The 10,336-nt window shown below is 42.9% G+C and overlaps 1 long non-coding RNA gene across 1 annotated transcript; it reads right to left on the reverse strand.

Moving 5' to 3' along the window:
• Nucleotides 1–781: 781 nt before the first annotated feature.
• Nucleotides 782–4,443, reverse strand: LOC130203286 (uncharacterized). Its single transcript, XR_008833479.1, has 3 exons — nucleotides 4,404–4,443; nucleotides 2,904–2,957; nucleotides 782–1,203 (listed from the first exon to the last, which is right to left on the reverse strand). It is a non-coding gene; the product is annotated as an uncharacterized LOC130203286 (long non-coding RNA).
• Nucleotides 4,444–10,336: the final 5,893 nt, after the last annotated feature.

The raw sequence follows: 10,336 nt of genomic DNA on the forward strand, positions 1-10,336 counted from the left end.
GAAGTGGCACAGTTGTAATTCTTGTAAATTCAGCATTGATCTTTAAAAAAAAAAAAGCACATGCAAATGGTATAAAACATTACGTGATGCATTGCAGATGTGTTGTGAGTTCTTAAGTAGGTTTCTTAAAATAGAAGAAAATATTGTTTACTTTACAAGCCACCACTGACTTATAGAAAAAGTCACATACCTCATCCACTGAGAACAATGCAGGCCATCTCTCTTTCAACTCTTCCACTCCCAATTCCTTTTCCACAATTTCTTGTCTTCGCACTGAAAAAGTCTTGTCCATTTTCGACTTTATCACTGTACGATTGTTTCTCTTCTTCACCTCACTTAAAAGTGACAGTCTCTCATTTTCCAATTTGTCTGAGGTCTCTCCAGTAGGAATGTCAGGAATGTGGTTGGCCTCTCCTCTTCTAGGTTTCTTGACATTCTTTGCTGGCAATGCATCTCCTGGGGCTTTGGATTTGAATGAATTTACAAGCAGTTCAGAACACACGATGCCCTTCAGCTGAGTACGGTAGTCGCCCATTTTAGTTTTCAGGCGCTGCTTCCACCCATAGCAACCGTTGAACGAACCAGTCTCAGAGAGGCATGGGTGCTTCTTGATTAGTGCTTGGGCCACGTCACTGAAGTCAGCATCTGTTGGGTAGGCTTTGTACTTAAACATCTCTTCAGCTACTTTTTCCAGGATATCTGACTTTAATTTAAAACTCATTGACAATCTTGTCATGTTTGACCTATGCACTGCATTTCTTGTTTCTAACTGTAATTCAGTTTCGTAAGAGAATGTTGGTATTGGAAACACTCTTGGCCACAACTGAGTTCTTGTAGAGACAGTGCTGGAGGGTGAGGACAGGAGCTCTGTGTCATCTGATTGGGTACACATCGACTCATTAGAGGCAGTGATATCAAATCCTTCGCTGCAATCATCAGTTATTGGGATGACCTTGACAGTTGTCAAATCCTCAAGTTCTGCAGTAGATGTCAAGTTCACGAGTGCATCTCCAAAGTCTCTGTCTTTGTACTGCAGTCTAAAAGTTCCATTTAACTCAAACTGTTTCCTGACTTCATTCAATAGCTGCTCCATTGTCTCTGGAATGCCATCAGGCAGAATTAGCTTCCTGGTGTCATCAGAATTCAGGATAACTAGCAACTTGGCTGGCCTTTTCCCTGCCATGTCAGCCCATCCAAAGGGATCTATTAAAAAAAAGAATAAAAACAGTAATATTAGTGTCATAACATTGGCCATAACATCCAATTCATATTCACAAATTCATTAATATACAACCTTATGCATGAATGTATCTCTTCAGCGAGATGAGGCGCTGTCCACCAACTATGTAGTTTGACTAGAGTTATTGTTATTAGTCTGATCACACCATCCTGAACATCTTCACATACTGTTCAATAATTCAAAAGATGGAAAAGGCAAAAAGGTTTCGACAGTTTGAAACAAAAAGAAACAGTGATTTCCTGTATTGCATGATTATCTACAATTCAGTCATGCAATGATCATCTTTTAACTTTAGTATTTTAAATATTGTTTTAAGGATATATACAACTATAGTAAATGACTTAACATTTAATGTATTTGTTTATTGTTTGGTGAAATATATTCACATTACATTGGGTGGGTAACTTCTTGATATTTGTTTTGACTGCAAGTTATTTGTGTTTAAAATTCTACAAATATGATAATAAATAAATATTGCAAAAATAGAAATGTAAAATGAACCTGCCATTAAAATGTAATGTCCACTACATTACAATTTGTGTAAATGTTTGAAATTACAGACTACATTCGTAAGTATTAGGGATGCACCGATCTGATCGGCGCCGATCCATATCGGCCGATATTGCCATTATCGGTTTTGATCGGCGTTATCAAAACGGCCGATCAAAACGGCCGATCAGATGACGTAACATATGCGAGAACTATCAGACGTTTCAATCGCCACGCATCGCAACGGAGACGATGCGCCCGCAGAGTGAGAGGTCCACGAGGGATCCTCACGCACCGAGCGGCGTCCCCGTCCCCCGAGTTGAATCACTGGGTCGACTCAGCCGACTCGCACATGTCTGAGCCCCTATAGACTGATGCTCACGGTAAACGCATTCGATCGGGAGCGCGCGAGGGTTTTGATAAAGTTAGCGGAAGGATTTAAGTGACAACTTCCGGATTTGCAAAGTTAGCGGAAAGAACCACGTGAAACAACATCCGTTTATCAAAATAAGATGTCGACAAATCATACACGAACATATAAAAGTAAACAATGAACTGATTTTGTATCTTTATAGATCGTTTCTGAGATTTAGCTTAAATTATGCTCACATTAAAACATTTTTACTGTACCAAGGAAGAGTTTCTAAAAATAAGTCAGACTTTTGTATGTTAAAAAAAGTCCTGTATATAGATTTCCCCAAGAGTTCCAGGAAATGAATGATGCAGATGTGTTCCATACATATCTGAAATCCCCTACAATAGCAATCAAACAATTTTAATGTATCAATTAGGACATTTTTCAAAGTAAAAGTCCTAAATGTTTAAAGAAATCGGTAATTTCTTTAATGTTTGACTTGCTTCATATATGTATTTCCTCATAGTCCTAGGCAATAATGCTACACAATAAATAGAATGCTTCAATCGACACCGTGATCGGTATTATCGGATCGGCAGATACTGATTTCAGTGATCGGTGATCGGTATTATCGGTGATCGGCAGATACTGATTTCAGTGATCGGTGATCGGCACCAAAAACCTGATCGTGCATCTCTAGTAAGTATACATTTGTGGTAAATTCAAGGTATTCTCTGAAGTGCTGCAATTATATTTGGGGTTTATCGTTCCCATTTAAAAATACATGAAAATGTTCACAGTTGTCATATTGGGACTTACCGAATTCAGCAATATGGTTACAATTTCGGACTGTTACGGGACACAGCAGTAGACCTGTAAACACAAAGGAAAGAGAAATAACTTTTGTGACAGTTGGCACTATCCATAATTGTCACTACAGACAAATGTATTAATTAGGCTTTAGACATACTGAAGGTATTGTACTATACTGCAAAATACTGACAGCTGAAAGTTGCTGAAATGAAATATTAATTTTGTTCCTCATTATCTAGTACTAATAGAGGTGTACTGAGACATAATGATCTGCATCTGTTCAATCAAACAAAATCCTGTCTCTGTATTTGTATCAAGATAGAAGAACAGAAGTGGGCAAGGTTTATACCTGGAGTTGCCTTAAATCAGGCAAATGTTGTATTTTGTGACCCAATATTCATTGGCAATTACATTCGTGGCTTAAAAGTATCCAGTTAATTTAATATTGGCATATAATACTTTATGGAACATATCTTCATATCCTCAGTGTACTTTTCATATTCCAAGTTTCTACCCCCACCACCCCAATGGATAAAGATAGCGTTACTGGCTGAAATACAAGGTAACATGTCGTTATTTTAATTATTAACTAAAAACCACAGGCTCCAAGCTTCATTTTGGTGTATAATGTGTGGTATTGGAGATAAATTAAGTTGTCCCCACGCTGCGAAAGTACAGTTACCTACTGCAGGGCTCTCAACTGTCACGCATTGAGCGTGAGACTCACGCATTTCGGTCTTAACTCCCGCACTCCCGCCACACATCGTATTTCTCACGCTGAAAAAAACTCGGCTATTTAATGCTTGAATGCAGGGGTGCTCAATACGTCGATCGCGATCGATTGGTCGATCACGGTCGCCACAGAGCTCCGACGTCGGTCTGCGTGCATCGGGACGGAGCAAAGAAAAAAGTCACTAGCACCCCCGGGTGCTGATGGGTGCTGATGGAAATGTCACGCTTGCCTGTCTTCAAAACTTGAGAGCCCTTCTACTGAACAGAAGCCATGTGGTTACTAGCGAGCTAGCGTTAGCTAACATAACATTAGCCAACATTACGTTACGTTAGCGAACACGTGCGAAATATATATACAGTTGTCCATTACGCCACAAACAATACCTATGCATGGCAAACACATGTTCCCTATAAAAGCTCACGGTACGTTAGCTAAAAGGGACCGTTAGCGAACACGTGCGAAATATAAACAGTTGTACATTCTGCCACTAACAATCAATATGCTTGGAAAACACAGGAGAGCAGAGCGATTGCTGTGGCTCTGTAACCATGTGGGCTGTGGATGCCCAGTAGCAGGCAAACAGCTCCTAAACTATCACGAGCGAGCTAGCGTTGGCTAACGTTAACTTACGTTAGCTAATGTTACATCAGCCAACGTTACGTTACTCTAGCGAACACGCACAAAATATAGACAGTTGTACATTCTGCCATTAACAATGAATATACATGGAAAACACATGTTCCCTTTAAAACAACACAATTTAGAATTATTACCTTGTTTTTGAGTTGCCTTGACGGTTTTCACTTCAGGCGAAGCTCAGGCGAAGCGAGGTAATGGCGGACATCAGAACACAGACCAGATGCGACTTCATATGGTCACGTGGTGGTCACGTGACATGTAAACCTCTGGTCTAAAGTGAAAATACGACTTTTACCTAAACTATTGCTTTTAATTTTGTCTATGAGGAGTTCTATTTGCTTTTAGGGAAAGTGAAAACAACTTGACTTAACCCTTGTGTTGCCTTCGGGTCAATTTGACCCGATTCAATGTTTCACCCTCCTGTCGCCTTTGGGTCAATATGACCCGATTCAATGTTTAACCCTCCTGTTACCTTTATATTTACTAACATATTTTACCCTTGAGGTCAATATGACCCCAGCTATTAAAATCTCCAGAAAATTATTAGAATTAATATTGTTTTCCAAGTTTAAGTGTGAGGTACTTTATGTTTGTTGTTGACTCCCGAAAGAACACCGACATTAAACATTGAATCGGGTCAAATTGACCCGAAGGCGACAGGAGGGTTAAATATTGAATCGGGTCAAAATGACCCGAAGGCAACACAAGGGTTAAACCGGAAACCATGATTTTAGATGAGACCAAATAAAAAATGCACTTTACATGAATGACACAGTTGTTTCACTTTTTTCAGTGCCCTTAGTGTGGGGGCTGAGAGGTAAAGAGAATGAGGGAGAGAAACAGAGAGAGCGATGTCATGGGGGGGGGGGGGGGGTTCAGATGGCTGGCCCTTTTAGGAGGTACCATGTCAGATCTAGAACATTGTGGCGTCCTCATTGATTGTGACCTGAACTTCTACGGCACATAAAACATCCTGTAGAGGGAGCACTCCGGTGGGTCTCAGCCCGTCTCACCTCGGCCCGTCTCACCCCGGCCCGTCTCACCCCGGCCCGTCTCACCTCGGCCCGTCTCACCTCGGCCCGTCTCACCCCGGCCCGTCTCACCTCGGCCCGTCTCACCCCGGCCCGTCTCACCCCGGCCCGTCTCACCCCAGCCTGTGTGCAGCTGAGCTGCTTGCTCACTGGCTGTGGAGGGAAACTCCTCTGGACTCCTCTGGAGGAGACGTGACTCTCCATGTGTGCACAAAGATGTCTGGTTTTGCCCGTTTTGTTGTCATGTTCATTTCTATGTGCAATGCAGATAGAGATGAACATTACAAAGCAATGCATTCTGGGTATTTAGTGCACTGGGGCTCTAGCCAGAACACAGACACTGTAGTTGATGAAGATTAAGATGAATCCGCTGCTAAAATTAGTCCCCAACAAATACACTGTGTCCGAACACAACACATTCCTTACCTTTCTTACGCCATTAAACTTAGTTAGTTATTTGTTTTAATACTTTTTTGCATTACAGGCTTTCTGAAATGTTATGTTCAAATATGCAAATCAGCAGCATCTTATAAGTGATCATCTGCATATATTTCCTCCAGAGAACAGGAGATAAATCCAGATTCAGAATTCAAATTTTATTTTGTTGACATTTTAGAGTACAACGTTTTTACAGAGGGGATTTTTTTATCTCTCTGCATCACTCCATAATTCAAAAAAATAGAAAAAAATACGGTCAAAAGCTCCAATAGTGGGATGTTTGGTGTATTACATATCTACTGAAGTGGAGTGTAAATGTAGTACATGTTGATGACACAACAGGTGCATGGGGCAGAAGGCTAATGCAGAGACATCACATGACACATCCCCAGGTGATCACAACAGTTATTTAAAGCTCAGCAATGTTAATGAATAACAATAGAAGACGGGAACAAAGGGTCCTGGTCGGATGGTCGGGTCAGAATTAGTTTTGAGTAACACAAACCCCCGGACCAGTGGTACCTGTACACATACTGTCTCGACCTCGGGGGAAATCAATCTCCACTCGCCGGGAGCCAACGTCAAAATGCACTTTGACATCAGATATTAATAAAAAGTGCCCTCTCAAGAGGCATCATCTAAACATTATTGTTTGCGAAGTAGAAAAATACGTAAACATTTCAATCTTTAAAGTCGACCAACATTAGAGGAAAAAATCCACCACGAAGATATTTCAAGGGGAAGCGCACTGCATCAACAAGCACTCCTTAAACGTTGACATACACATACACCCAGTGGGTGAGAAGAGTCAGAGCAGTGTGTTGCTTGCTCTCAGCACACATACTAACATTTAAGTATATATTGGCAGTGGAGGACATATCCTGGGGATGTTTTCTTTCTTCTTTTTTCATGAAATGAATTAATTGCACGTCAATACTTTTAAAAAAAAGTTTGTTGTGTGGACCAAGGTTGATGTTTCTGAGTGTTTGTATGGTGAATAAAGGCGTTGTTAAGTTGTAATAGTTTATTTTGATAACATCTGCAGAGGTCTTATGTTTTAAATTAATACATATAGAAATATATTATAATAGAAAATATTAGGGAGAATATTGATATTGTTATTAATGTATTATGAAGCATAGGGGTAATGTTTACTCTATGCAAATGTAAATGGCAAGAATTAATGTATATTGCATGAGAGTGACTGTATGTTAGTATTATAGATTGACGAGGCCGGTTGAATTCCGTGAAGTGACTTACAATAACAAGAGACTTTTATTGTGAAGGTGACTTTAATGCGGACAATAACAAGACGGGACTCTTATTGTGAAAGCGACTGGACCGGAAGTGACGTTTCGACCGCGGCCAGTGAGGAGTATGAAACTCCTTGTTTTAGAGAGATCGTCCTCTTCCACAGGTAATCGCGAGGCCGCAAGGCTGAGCTCCGGGAGGAGCCGGGAGCCGGGACACGAGGAAGAGCGCCTTGAATGTTTGTTCTACACTTCCTGCCATTAAATGTTGATAACTTAATCCACGCGCGTCCGGAAGCCTGTTTTCCATCATCTGCGAAGTGCCCAGTTTCAGAATACTCTACAGCGTCAAACAATAAGGTTGAGCAGAACACACCAACCAAGGCACACTCTTTGTGTTACTACCTTCAACCTTAACTACGGCAGAGCAGATCCACGCCTTCTGTTTTTACCTTTCACAATAAAAGCCTTCAACATATACGCTGCATAGCAGTTTACAGAGGGAACTCAAATTCTGTCTAAAAGGAAACTCAATGAAATGGCTCACAGTAGTTGAGGCCGTACAACAGTTTGAAAGGATTGTTTCTACACATACCTGCCACATACCTCTAATGCCCGTCTTAGGCCAGGGCAACATCCCATCCCCCCCCCCCCCACACACACACAACCCAAACACACTCATACAACTAAATAAAGACAAATAAGAGAAGGGGCTTCATTGAGAATGAGATGGGGTAATAGGATAATAATTTATTAGGAATATTTTAGGAATATTTGACCAAACTGTAGGAAAAAGTACGATCGACTGGTAATAAGCCACAGCTACCAGACGCCACTGGTAACCACGGAAACCTCTCCTCAGCCCACCTCTTTGTGAAGTAACACCTTTCAGGATCTGAACCTCAATTCAACCTGAACGGGCTCCAGAAGATGAAGAGTTGACCCTGAGGAGCCGGTTCCTCCATCACATAGAGCTCAAGCTCCTTTTCCCAATTACCCATCAGCCCCTTGGAGGATATGAGGTCATCTACATTCAAGACCCTGAGAGAGAACCTCACTGACAAGAGAACCTGCTGGAGGCGAGAAGGGAGGAGGGGTGTGACGCAATACTGAGCTCGGGAGGACATCGCTGGACAAGTGTGCGCCTGTGAGAGGCCACGCAGGGCCGGATGTCTACGCAGGGGACAGAGGGGCCGGATGTCCACGGAGGAGCCGGATGTCCACATCCCTGACCTTTGACATCACATCGGATCAGAAACAACTCCCAAGAAATAGAAAAAACTCTTCCAGCGGGAAAAATGGTGAAGAACCCTTCAGCAGAGCAACAGAGGAGGATCCCTCTCAAGGATGGACAGAACAATAGATGTCATGTGACCAGAAGGAAGGAGAGAGAGAAGAGGAGAGAGGTGCTCAGTGTATCCAATGATGTCCACGGAGAGACGTGAGAGTCCGTTACGTACAAATAATAACGACATGATGAACAGTGTGAATGTCACCGGTGAACTCACACACCTACACACACACACACACACACACACACACACTCACACACACACACACACACACACACAGACACACGTACCTTGGTCCAGCCTCCTCCTCATTGGCTCCTCCTCCCCACGGAGCAGGCCAGTGGAGCTGCATCTCGTCTGATAGCTAATTTCACCTTTTAATTAAATGTGCCGGGGCCCGACTCAGAGACACTGATCAAATAACTGGGGGCCGAGCCCCGGGGACGACATGAGCTCATGTGTCTCAATGTCCACCAGAACGGAAAGTAGCCGCCCCCCCCCCCCCCCTCTCTCCCCCAACCCACGTCTACAGTGTTCAGTTCAGTGTTCCAGTAGCTCAGAGTTTCACGGCAATGTGATCGGCAGCTATATATTTTGGTATATGCACAAATGTGTCATGCCGAGACTCCACGTGCAAAAACATGATCTGTCAAATGCTAATTCTGAAATCTTTTGGCTATTTTGCATCCATAAGATCAGAAACCTTGGTGTGTTCATACAAATAAATAAACACCGACGTTAGCGTTGGATTATGGCTCATTGGCATATTCAAACATAATATTTCAGAAAACCTCGTCTGAATGTAACCAACTGAGATTCATGATGTATTTAAATGTTTACTCTATATATCACCCTCTTGTCTTATGGATGTCCTTTTACATACCAGCACACACATGCAATCAACTCTCCGGCCTCATGCTGAAGATCTTTCCTGCGGGTTTATTCATTTATCATCCATAACCCGATTCATACAACATTGTATTACTAACAAACCTCAAAGATTTATCCAAAAAATCATTTTGTAAGGCATTGACTAATATTTCAACAAAATGTAAAAATCATTTTAATTTTAAATCCAATGTTCCATTAGGTAATGTACGGCGATCAGCACATATTTGTCTTAGAATGCCTCATTTTCATATTTAAGTATATTAGATAACTCTGAACATCAGTAATGAAGTTGCATGGTGAGGTCTATTAGTTGAAAAATGCATTATGTAAGTGCATCTACTGCATGTGTGTGTGTGTACGTGTGTGTCTCCGACAGCTCTCCCCCTCAACCCACGCCACACATACACACACGCACACACATATGCACACGCGCACACACAGCACGCCTTCCATCTCCTCTCTCTAATGCTCCCTGCTCCTCCTCTCTCGCTCTCTCTCTCTCTCTCCCTCGCTCTCTCTCGCGCGCTCTCTCCATCTCCATCTCTCGCTCAGAGCAGTCCGTTCGGCAGAGCGCTACAACGGAGCAGAGTGTGTGTTTGCCGTGGCGCGTGTGTGTGTGTGTGCAATAGTGTGTGTGTGCGCCAAGAGCAGCGATCGCAGTGAAAAAGGGAGAGAGAGAAAGACACAGATAGGAAGAAAGAGAGGTATAGAGAGAGAGAGGAAGAGACGTCCAGCGGCAGGACCGAGCAGACGGAGAGCATCCCTCCTCACACCGTGAGTACTGTACTGTACACGCATGCCGACACGGGGCCGTGTGCACACGGCACACTACAGGAGGAATGCACGCGAGGACGCACTTTGCAGTTGTTGGAGTCCCTCCGCGCGAGGCTGCGTGTGCCGTGGGAAAGTGTGTGTGTTGTGTGATTGTGTTGCGTGCACGGCGTTCGTACATGTGCAAAAAGTGTCGGCATTGCATTGCGTGTGTGTGTGTATGTGTGTGTGTGTGTGTGTGTGTAGGTGCGTGTGTGTGGAGGTGCAGAAGAAGAGATGAGTTGTTGGCGTTTTATTGTATTTCCTGTGTGTAACTTTCCGGTGTGTCCGGTGACACTTCACGCGCCTCCGAGCCGGCTGTGGTGAACTTCACGCTCCGCTCTGTGCGCGAGCT

This window comes from Pseudoliparis swirei, chromosome 13 (genome assembly GCF_029220125.1).
Source record: "Pseudoliparis swirei isolate HS2019 ecotype Mariana Trench chromosome 13, NWPU_hadal_v1, whole genome shotgun sequence".
NCBI classification, from domain to species: domain Eukaryota; kingdom Metazoa; phylum Chordata; class Actinopteri; order Perciformes; family Liparidae; genus Pseudoliparis; species Pseudoliparis swirei.